This window comes from Apodemus sylvaticus, chromosome 11, assembly GCF_947179515.1.
Source record: "Apodemus sylvaticus chromosome 11, mApoSyl1.1, whole genome shotgun sequence".
Classification (NCBI taxonomy): domain Eukaryota; kingdom Metazoa; phylum Chordata; class Mammalia; order Rodentia; family Muridae; genus Apodemus; species Apodemus sylvaticus.
The window spans coordinates 8,719,044-8,730,956 of NC_067482.1; the positions used below are offsets into that span (position 1 = coordinate 8,719,044).

Consider the following 11,913-nt stretch of genomic DNA (forward strand, 5'->3'; position numbering starts at 1 on the left):
TTCTAATTCCATTTATGGGAATCTCCTCCAATGATTTATGTCAGAGTATCAGCTCTGGGAAGACCAGAGGTTGATCTCTCTATTTCCTTTATTTTATAGACAGAAAATTTCTTTAAAAAACCCAAGTGAGAAATTGGTTTGCTCAATGTCACCCAGCTGTCACAAAAAAATCCAGGTGCCAATCTCTTGACTCCCACACAAATCTCCTTCTGCTTAACTCAAGCTGGCCTCCTAAATCCCTTGTCTCCACCATCCTTCCTCCTCTGTAGCTTCATGATGAAGTGGTTGGTCCTCCCTTCTGTCTCCTTGGCACCTACTTTGCCTCTCTAGATAAGGTCAAAGACTGTGTCATCCTTTGGCATGACACACAGTGCTGACTATATTACCTAGGCAACTCAATACACTTAGGGGACGCTGATTGATTATGCCTCGTCCCACATTTGCATACTGAATCTCTCATATTTTTTAAGACTGCAATCTCAATCTACACAGCAGCCAGGTACCTCCGGTTCTGGTCTGCTCTAATGCAAAAGCAAGCCTTGCTCATTTCATGTACCTATTATTGTCAATGCTCTTACTGTATCTGCTCGATCCATCAGAAAGGAAATTGCAGTGTCTGAATTCTTTGATTTCTTTTCCCTTCCATGCACAAACTAGGCTAGACTAAGATCCGAGATTCTGTCTACTTGTTTCTGAATCCTAGACATCTCATTAGTGATCGATGACCTAATCCTTTTAATAAGCCTTCTAAGAAGACGTCCTCATTACACTCCCCCTCAGGAGCGAGACGGAATACAGGTGGGCAGGGGGGAAGAGAAGTCTACCCGGTTCTCTGAAAATCTGCTTGGGTGTTAGACACAAGTGAGCCTCGGCCATGCAGAACCGGTGGGGTGGCCACAGTGTGAATCCACGCTGCTTTCGCTATTCACTCTCTGATGCGACAGCTTCAAGCTTCTCAGCTGTTGCCATGTGATCGGTGCTGCCTTGTGTTTCCGTCTAGACACACATGAGCAGCTGAGTGTGCTGTCCCTGAGCTTCCCAGTAGAACCAGTAGGGAGGAGCACAGAGGAGCACTGCTCAAACGGCCAGACCTCCATTCCAGCTGTCATTCTCCTTCCGGATTATCTGCCTCCGAACAGGGCCTTGGGTCAATCTCTACCAGATTCTGTTGTCGCCATTTTGCACTTCCCGGATAATCCCGACTCCTAATAGTCTGTGGAAAATGACAATCCAGACTCACTTTGCCCTATATTTAAATAACTAACATTTTAACACTGTAAGTATATTAATAACTAGATCCTTAAGGCTGACCAGTGGAGGGGCTAAGAGATCTAAATCAATGGTCAGGTTAACCTAAACAAAGCTTGGATTTATTTATACTTTAAAGTCACAGAATACAAAGTTTAATCTCTCCAAACCTGTTTCCTCCTCCTCTAAAAGTGGGATTAAAAATGTCTCCACATCCACTTGTTAGAATTAGCATACTCTCAGTGTAAGGCCCTGCATTGCACAAAACACTCAATAATTACCAGTGGCTCTTGGCCTTGCTAGCGTGATTGTTAGAAAGCACTAGCACGTTTTGTTTTTGTTTTTGTTTTTACAAGTGAAAATAGCAACGGCAGAATCAGGACAAGAGTTTCTCTGGTGTCCTCCTCGTTAGAGGAGGGAACAAAAGACACTCTGGGAAACTGTTGGAAGCTGATGTGCCCCCTTGGGTGGCATGACCAAAAGGCCAGTGGAGCGGCAAGCCCATAACTTCAGGGTATAATAAGTCCGGGAGCGTTACTCGGAAACTTTATCTTGCCAACAAAAGGGAGCAGGGGATCCTGTGAAAAGGGCCGAAATCTGGTCACTGGGCAGAGTTGTGAACAGCAAATACAGATGACAGTCATATTTACGGTCAATTTACCAGAATCAGGTATCAGATGACCTCTGACACCAGCCATCGCCTACTAAAGAGCTAATTAGCTGTAAAGACGGGTGACAGGCCAATTGTATCCTTACAAAGGGCGAATTTGTCATGTGGGAATCTGCTGGTAGTTACAGCTTCTGGGTGGCTTCTTGGCCTACAAAGACAGCCAAGTTAGGGGCAGAAGGAGAAGGAAACCCAAGTATTCAGGAAACCTAGGAGCATTTACTGCCCAAGGGCAGACAGCTCTGCACACAGCTACTCCTGGTCCAGAAGCTCCCGGCTTTAGCATTAGCTGTGGAAATGAAGAACCCCTAGAAATCAGAAAGAACCTGCTTTCTCAGGGAACTGGTATCAATACTGGCAGCCATTGTTTCTCCAGAACTAAGTTTTGTTTGCTACGGTGCACTGCTTTCCCCTAAGTCTCAACAGTGCATTCACTGAAACTGCAGAAAATTCAAGGGGAAAAAAGAGAGGAAATTTCTAGACTTTTTATTCCTAAATAATTGGTGTTAAGATGACATGATGTAGTCATTTTTCACGTTAATGGGGAAAGCCAAAATCAAGAGGAATACACAATTCAAGTCTTTATTGATGTCACATTTTACCCCTAAAAGCATCTCCTTGTGTTATTAACAGATTCCCAGCATGACTGCAATTTATAAAATTGCCCTTTCCAAATTCTCTGGATCTCAGAAATGACATCTTATTTAACGACCTACAATCATTGTCTCTTGTTACATTGGGAAAGATATTGGTTTTCTCACTCATGCCAGCTAGGAATGTCCAAAACCACCTGCTATTCTAAAAAGCATCCCATGTGTGTCATTTGTCACCAAACCTGTGCTGGCACAATGAGCTAGCTACTAAGCATGAGTCTCTGTCCTGACAGACTCACTCAAGGACAGCCAGGTCCTATTTTCCCATAGAAACTAAATAACCTTTGCCAACCAGGAAAGGAGGAAAGAAATCAGGCTAGGTGGAGAAAACGTGTTACCTGCTCCACTGTAGCAATGAGAAAATGACGTTCTTCCCTTACATCCCTGAAGTTGGCTAAAATCATGCTGCAACACTGCTCAGGATCCTAGTGAACTTGTACAGATGGCATGGGTACATATAGAATCCTTTACAGTTATAATGGGTACATATAGAATGCCTTACTTCCTACCAAATGAGTACTCTGTTGTCCTAGGAGTCTTGCAGCACAAGGAGCCACTGGCACTCAGTACAAGACAGCTGCCCTCAGAAGTCCTCCCATCTCCTTTGCCTTGAAAGGAAAGGTAATGAAGGGTTTCTTTCCCACGCTCTCCAACAGGGGTTGTCAACGTGTGGGTTGTGACCCCCTTCAGGAGGGGGGTCACATAGCAGATATCCTGCCTATCAGACATTGACATTATGATTCACAACAGCAGCAAAATTACAGTTTTAAAGTAGCGAAGAAGTAATTTATGGTTGGCGGTCACCACAACATGAGGAACTGTATGAAAGGGTCACAGCATTAGGAAGGCTGAGAACAGCTGATCTGAAACATTCCAGGCTCTTTCTCGGGACGCTGGTTGATGGTAGAAACCAGAAGAGAGAAAAAAGCCAGGATGTGGTCGGGACACAATGGCTCAAACAGGGCAGTGATCAGGTGTGTTAAGGAGCAACACGGAAAATCCCAAACCAAAGAGTTAACTTTTTGTCTGCCAGTAAAGCCATCTAGATGTCCAGCTCTTGATCTTGTCACACCTTCTCCCAAAACCAGATGTTTAAAATGTTTAAAGCATCATTCTTCTGAAATTTCTATTAACCTAAAAAGAATCTCTGTCTGCACATTCACGATCTGCTACAGAACCAGCCCCCCACACACTGTCATCTTGGAACACAGTTTACCCCTCCGCTTTAACACCCAGTGAGTTGTCTTCCCCACTACCTTTTGTTACATGTCTTTTTCTCCTCTTCTCGTGGCCTCCTTACTATGTTCTTTGCCTCTACCCACATTCACTCCTAGCCAGATACACATGTTTAACACTTGGGAGCTAAGATCTTCATATGAAAGGAAACATTGTTATCTTTCTGAGCCTGGATTACCTCAATATACTTATCTTCTAGATCCATCTATACGCCTGCAAATTTTACTTCATTCTTCCTTATTGCTGGGTAAAATCCCATGTGTACGTGGGCCACATCTTAACCATTCATCTGGGCTGACCTCATTCCCTTGTTACTGTGAAAGGGGTGGAGATGAATGTGGATACGTAAGCATCATCTCTACAGCCAGCATCTCTGCAGTGGGAATGGAGGCCTGAAGACATACGCCAGCATGTGGAATAGCTGAGTCATATGCCAGCTCTATTTTTAGATTTCTGAGAAGTGATCACACTAATTTCCATATGTTGCACCAGTTTACACCTCTACGGTTCTGAGTAGGGAGAGAGGGAATCTCAACGTGGTTCTAAGTTACATTGTTCTGATGCCTAGGCATGTTGAACGGTTTTTGAAATGTGTATTGACCATTTGCATATATTCTTTTGATAACTGGTTTACTGGCAGACTTTTTGATAAGCAGATAGGGTTTTATGTATTTAATTTTGAAGATATTACAGATTGATGATAGATATATAGATACATAGGTGATAGATATATAGATACATAGGTGATAGATGATAGATAGATAAATAGATACATACATACATGATAGATAGATAGACAGACAGACAGACAGACAGACAGACACATATAGTTGTTTACCCCTTGTCTTAAGTACAGCTGGTAAAGGATGGTTTGTGCATTCTGTAGGCTGTCTGCTCACTCTGTTGACAGGTTTTTTTTTTTTTTTTTGCTGTGCAAGAGTGTGTTTTAATTTATGCAATTGGATTTGTCAGTTCTTAGGAGTATTTCTTACACAATGGAAGTTCTATTCAGAAATGTCTTGCCTATACCTAAATCCTGAAGTGGGTTTTTTTTTTTTTTTGCAGTTTTAATGTTTCCAGCTTAATATTAAGATCTTTGACTCAGCAGAAGCTCTAGTACTAATTTGATTTTTCTGTAGATGAACATCCAGTTTTACCAGTACCATCGATGATCAATGCTCTTTTTCTTTTCTGATGTGTTTTTTGTACCATTGTATAAATAATTAGATGGTGACAGGTGTGCGAGTTTGCCTCTGAATCTCTGCAGTGCTCCATTGGTCTGTGGAAAAGTCTGGTTTTGTTCAGGACCATATCAGCTGTGTCACTACTCTTTTGTAGTGTATTTGGAGGTGAGTAGTGTGATGTTTCCTGTTGTATACTGTCTACTTTGAAGTGCACTGGCTATCTGTGGTCTCAAGTATTTCCAAACAGATTTTAGGATTTATTCTGAATCTATGAAGAATATCACTGTAATTTTTATGAGTTTACATTAATATTGTAGATTGCTTTGGGTCATATAGCCATCTTCAAAACATTCATCCTTCCAGCGACAGTTTGAACACATGTCCAGGTTACTTTGAGCACAGGTCTCTATCACAGCAGGTGGCTATAAAAACTATGAGCTATAAAAAACCCTGCTGCTGGCCTATGACCCTAGCCTTCTGAGAGGTACTGTGCCCACAAACATCATGTCTTTATATAAATCTCCACCTCAACCCCCCTTTTTTGCACAACCTCATTCTGTTGAGGGGTTGGGAATAGTCCATGACTCTGGTCGAGCTACATAGAAGAGAAGTCCATGTTCAGGCATCATTGCTTGGCGCCATGACCCCAGTTGGAGATCAGAAGTCCTGGGAGAATTGTAGAAGCTGTTTCTCCATGCTTCAATGGAACCAACCATAAGAATGAACTCCTGGATTACATGTGATAGCATGTTACCTGAAGACTCAGCCCAGATAATCCAATAGTCTACAGACATAAAGGATGAAAATTAAAATGATTATCAGAAAATTAAAAAATCTGGACATTTAAGCAACTTCTAGAAAAATAAAAATAAAGTCAACTCATACAACGCAGATTTTTAATACTCACTAAGTACTTTGTGCGTTGATACTATTTTAAATCAGTTTAAAGGAATTCCTTGCATAGTTCAAACCTGGCAGAAAAGTAGACATTTTACACATTACACGGTCCATTAGAATTGTAGTCACCGCTGAAATAAGACAAACAATGATTCCAGAGACTTAGGCAATTTAGAAAGGAAAATAAAAATACACTTGAACCTCTGTAAAAAGAATCTAAGAATCAATTTTTCAAAGCTACCCATAGTGGTTGAAAATAGAGCGACATCACAGCACAGTGCTCTGGGACTTTGCACAGCTCTGCTTCAGGGCATGTTGTTGCTATTGTTATTGGATCTCCCCCAAGAGGTCACTGTGGCTCATAGCCAAGAGCCATTTGTGGGGCACTGATTGCCCTGGTATGCCAGAGGACCTCACTTAAGCAACCATGATATAAGCAAAGCAAAACAGACATCAATAGTCATTGCTCCTAAACCAGAAAAAAACTTCACTTCAAATAACTAATGCCCCGGGGGGTTCTCTTTAAATAGTAAGTAACCAATGCGCCTAAATGTTTATTTTCTGTCCCCTCTGCTCCCAAGTTCACAGGCAGGAAATGCAAGGAGCTGACTAAAGATGAGTCAGAACTGAAGTTAAGCACTTCTGAAACGATAATTATGAAAAAGTAATTACATTAAATCGACTCGGTGTTTTGGAAATATGCCAAATGCTTAAAATGATGAATGCCTTTACCTTCTCCTTCAGTCCTTGTTTAGGCAAAATAACAAAAACTTCACTGAAGATACTACCACCATTAAGACCTTGAGATCACAGATTCCCTGCCTGAACTAAACTTGACTGTACTCGACTGATTTCTTTGACAGTCTCAATTCCAAAATGCATGATCTACCACTAAGTAATTTTGACATTTGAGTCATTTTTCATATTATTTATTTTTCATTCATATTACAAAGTAAAGAATATGGCTATTATGACATTTAAACAATCATGTATAATTTTGGCACCCTGAAACAGTGACTATTGACATTCCAGTGGTTTCTGTGTTTACAGTCACCTGGGTATTGTTTTGTAGTCTACCCCTCTTCTCACATAATAACACACCAGATCTTTTTCATGGTGTCAAATTCTATTTTACCAAGTCATTCTTAAAACTATATTTCAGAACATGAGCATCAAATTAATTATCAAAATAGACACACCTATTATAAGATTTGTGGGTTGTTTTCAAACTTTTATTATTATAAATATTGTGCTTAAGAGACATAAATTGTGATGGACATTTGTATTTATTTAGAACACATTCTTAGGAGTTAAAATGCCAGTTTAAAAAAAACACTTTAGATTGCCAAGTGAAGCTCCCACTCTAACCCTACCCAAATGCCTCGAGCTATAACTTCTGTGCCCTTACTAACAATTACCCTTACTATTTTTGAAATGTTTCTTAACCTTGATAAGCAATTAGGTAACCTTCTGTCTTTCTTTTATTCAACTGGAACCTGATTATATTTTCTTTATTTGTCTATTGAATTTTATGCTTTCAATTGTCCAGTATTGATTTATCTGATTCCCAATGTGTTGTATGTACAAGAAATTAGGATCTTGTTTCCTGATTTTCCTTTGCTTAGTTTTCCTTTTGTACAAACTGTGATGGATGTTGTAATATAAAAGAACAAAGATTGCTTTGTAATAAAATAGTTTTTTTAAAAAAAAAAAAAGAAAGTGAAGCTAGAATTTGTAACTTTAAGAGCATTTACCAATAGCCTTCATTTTGGCCCCCAAAAAAACCTTTAATGAGTTTTTGTCAATACATTAAAATTAATATTAATTTGTTAAAAAATTAGGAATATATAATAAATAATTGTGTAGGTCCTTCTTACCCTTCAAAACTATGAAAATGTATGTGCTAGTAATATATGTTTTCCATTTGGCAGATAGTTTACAAAATTAACCTACTTTAGTACAGATTTTATTACCTCTTGGAAGATTCCATCCATCATACATTGTACTTTGATCAGTTTTTCCTTTTTCCAACTCCTCCCAGATACATCCTCTATTCCACACCCATCCAACTGTATGTTCTCACTTTTAAACCTGTCCAGGGAGAGTCAGTGCTAGCTCTATAATCCTGGGTGGGTAGGCAGAATCTCTGAAGCTTGTTCTGCCTACCAGGAGCTGAATTCTTTTTTGTTGTTGTTGTAATTTTTATTAGGTATATTCTCCATTTACACTTCAAATGTTGTCCCCTTTCCTGGTTCCCCCTCCCCCAAAATCCCGTAAGCTATCTCCCCTTCCCCAATCAACCCACCCTGCTTCCTTGTCCTGGTATTCCTCTACACTATGGTAAAAGTCTTTCCAGGAGCAAGGGCCTCTCCTCCATTTGGTGTCCAACAAGATCATCCTCTGCTGCCGATGTGTCTGGGGCCATGGGTAACTCCATGTGTACTCTTTGGTTGATGGTTTTGTCCCTGGGAGCTCTGGGAGTACTTGGTGACTCATATTGTTCCTCCTATGGTACTGCAAACCCCTTCAGCTCCTTTGGTCCTTTCTCTAACTCCTCCATTGGGGACCATGTGCCCAGTTCAATGGTTGGCTGAGAGTGTCCCCCTCTGTATTTGCCATGCAGTAGCAGAGCCTCCAAGATGACAGCTATATCTGGCTCCTGTCAGCAAGCACTTGTGGGCATCCACAATAAAGAAAACTGACTCTTCCTCCCTTGAAAGATATGATCACCAATGGCTCCTCGGCTAGGATTTCACGCCATCCCCCACGCCCATCCCTGCTTTGTGCTGGGACTTGAACTCAACTGGGTTGAACTCAACTGTCTTGTGAAGTGAGCCTTAAATCAAGCCAGCAAGCGGTTGACTATACCCTGTACATCCATGCCACTACTGAAGTAGAAGGCACCTCTTAACAGACTGGTCATTATTGTAGCGCACAAGATGCAAAGCTGGATAATGTTGGTAATGTCTTTTATTCTCCTCCAAGTGCTATGAAAGCTACTAGGAATGAAACTACCAGGTTGAGCAGACTCAGTCACTAGCTCTTCACAATGTGGCAGCAGCTAAGGGAGCCAGGTTTACTAGAGTAATTGTGGTGATAGCAATGTATGAACCTCAGAAGCTACTGGGGTGCCTATTCTGTCACAGTACAGTCCTGCACAGAAAAAAAGAAAAAGAAATAATAAGAAAGAAACTCCCAGGTTGAATCTACCTTGATTTCTATACATTTTATGACTCAACTATGTTATTGATCTCCTGGAAAAGGTTACACATTACTTCAGCACCCTTGCCCATCCCCAGCAAGATTTGCTGGAATACAGAGCATTCTGATGGTTGACAAGTGGCCTGTCTACAGCCAGCTGAGCAGCAGGCCAGCCCAAAGGAATCCTTGCACCAGTGGACATGTTTCCTTTAACTTTTCTCCAATGCTTCCAGAAAGGTTCATGTTTTTATAGTATGACTTTCCCCCTGCCATCCTGTATTTTTCTAAGCAATGCACAGAAAAGAGACAGAGAAATATATATTCTAAATAAATATGGCTGGTGTTTAGGCTTAAAAAAACAGAATTGATAGAGGGGAAAAAAAGCCCCGCCATTCAGTCCAAGTGAAAGGACACTTTGTCAGAAGCCATTGGGAGCAAAGGAAACCATAATCGTAGTGGTCAGAGTTGTAATGATGCTTGGTTTGCATATGTCGGGGAACACAACAAGAATGAAGATAAGCTCTCTCTGTTTAAAATTCCCTTTGCTCTGATATTTCATAGGCTGGAGGTGCTCCCTGGAAGGTGGCAGCACTTGGATAGTATTTCCCAGGACCTCAGATAGGCATCCCTCCAAACCCCCCAATCCCCCAAACCCTCAGCCCCCAACCACCCCCCAGGGCCTCAGAAGGAGGGGAAACAATAGATGTCTGTGTCACCAAGGGCAACCACTTTTCACCAGGGTTTATTCTCCTCTTCCTTACCATGCTTCAGGGTTGTGTCAACCACAAACAGCATCATATAAAGAAAGCAGGGAAGCCAGAGCTTAATGAATACACTGTAAAAATACTCTATGACAGTTACGACCATGAAATAACAAAACTTTCTCCAGTAATCATTTCACAGGCATGTCTTAGAACTTATGTTATTACTAACATGCTGCCTTAAAAGTACATAAGTCATTCTCAGGATTACTCTTCTTACCCACTTCAGTCTCACACCTACGCACCATCTGAAATGTTTTCACTTCATGCAAAGTCCCCTTTGAAGCAGAAAGAGGTAGTAGAGACTTGAAATGGCCATTGGCATGTGGCAGTCTTAACTGGGAACCAGTCAACTCAGAGAAGTGGAAAATCAGACTCGTTCCAAAGGCCCCTCAGTAGAGAAAGCCACTCACAGCCCCAGACATGGCTGAGGCTTCAATGGCACTTTCATAGGCGGATGTAGCCCTGGTTGCTTCTCCAGAATGACTGCTAATAGGAACATTGGATAGGTTGGCCTCTCTTTCAAGAAGTGGAAGCCTGTCACAGTAGCTTCTGCTACTAGTGAGAGAAAAAGCACAGAGGGAGTTTCTCCAAATGCAGATGTATCCCCCAGAGAGGCCAGACAGACTAGGCCACCCTTGTCTGAGCTGTCTAAACCTGCTTTCCCAGATGTGTAAGATTCTACACAAGCAAACCTGTGCCTTTCTCCCACTGTGTGGCTTTCAGATGAGTTTTCTACCCAGAAGCAAAGCCTCTGGCATATTTTTTTTACATTGCAACCCATAGTTTCTTGGCTGCATTATCAAAGCAGACCAAGCAGACCCTCCTCAATCGAAGCTCTGAGACCCACCACAGACTCAGCAGCACTAATGAACCAGGAACACAGAATCTGCTGGGGCCCCGTGGGCAGCAAGGGAGGGGAGACATAAAATCCCACAGGGGTGAGACTATGCTGCGGCCATAAAGAAACAACTTCTGTTAGCAGGTGCTGTCTGCCCCAACATCTGCTCGCCATATAAAACACTGCGGCTGGTAGATGGTGTGCAGATGTATAGATGCTGTTTATATCAAAGGTACATGATAGATGGTAGAGAGATAAGAGAGAGAGAGACAGAGAGATTAAATTGAGATAGAGACAAAGTTGAGATAGAGACAGACAGACAGACAGACAGACAAAATTGAGATAGAGATAGATAGGTAGACAGGCAGGCAGGCAAACAGACAAACAGACAACAGATGGACAGACGGATGGATGGGTGGATGGGTGGATAGATGGATGGATAGATTAAATTGAGAGCTAGATAATAGATGGATGGATGGATTAAATTGAGATAGAGAGAGATAGGCAGACAGACAGACAGATAGGTAGATGACAGATGGATGGGTGGATGGGTGGATAGATGGATGGATAGATTAAATTGAGAAATAGATGATAGATGGATGGATGGATAGATTAAATTGAGGTAGAGATAGACAGACAGACAGATAGATGAAGTGTAGATAGATTAAATTGAGATAGAGATAGATAGATAGATAGATAGATAGATAGATAGATAGATAGATAGATAGACAGATTAAATTAAGAGACAGACAGACAGGCAAGCAGGCAGACAGACAGACAGATAAAAGACAGCTGGTAGAGTATATATGTGTGTGTAACTGTATGTTAATATATGTTTATTAACATATATTTAATATATATTTAAAAACTTAGTTGTACCCTTAAATACAGAATCAGATTTTTAAATACAAATACAAATTATTTTAAATACAAATACAGAATCAGTGTTTTCCTGTGTTTATTTTTAACGAAACACCAAGAAGCAGTACAGTGTAATGTTTTAAATAGAAGTCTCTTAACTTAACTTAGTATCCCCTTTGAAATCAATAGGAACCCGTCTGTTGCTAGAAGACTCACTGTAGAAACAAGCTGCTACCACCAGTCCAACCAGGCCTGAGAGGACAGCAATGGCAAAAGTCCACGGTCAGTGGCTCTCACGGGCATCACTGCCGTGGCTAAGGACGCAGACCTCACAGTCACAGCATCTGGCTTCATAGCCCCAGAT

The 11,913-nt window shown here is 41.2% G+C and overlaps 1 non-coding gene across 1 annotated transcript; it reads left to right on the forward strand.

Moving 5' to 3' along the window:
• Positions 1-8,906: 8,906 nt before the first annotated feature.
• LOC127696878 (small nucleolar RNA SNORA66) lies at positions 8,907-9,038 on the forward strand. Its single transcript, XR_007980329.1, has one exon. It is a non-coding gene; the product is annotated as a small nucleolar RNA SNORA66 (small nucleolar RNA).
• The last annotated feature ends 2,875 nt before the right edge of the window (positions 9,039-11,913 follow it).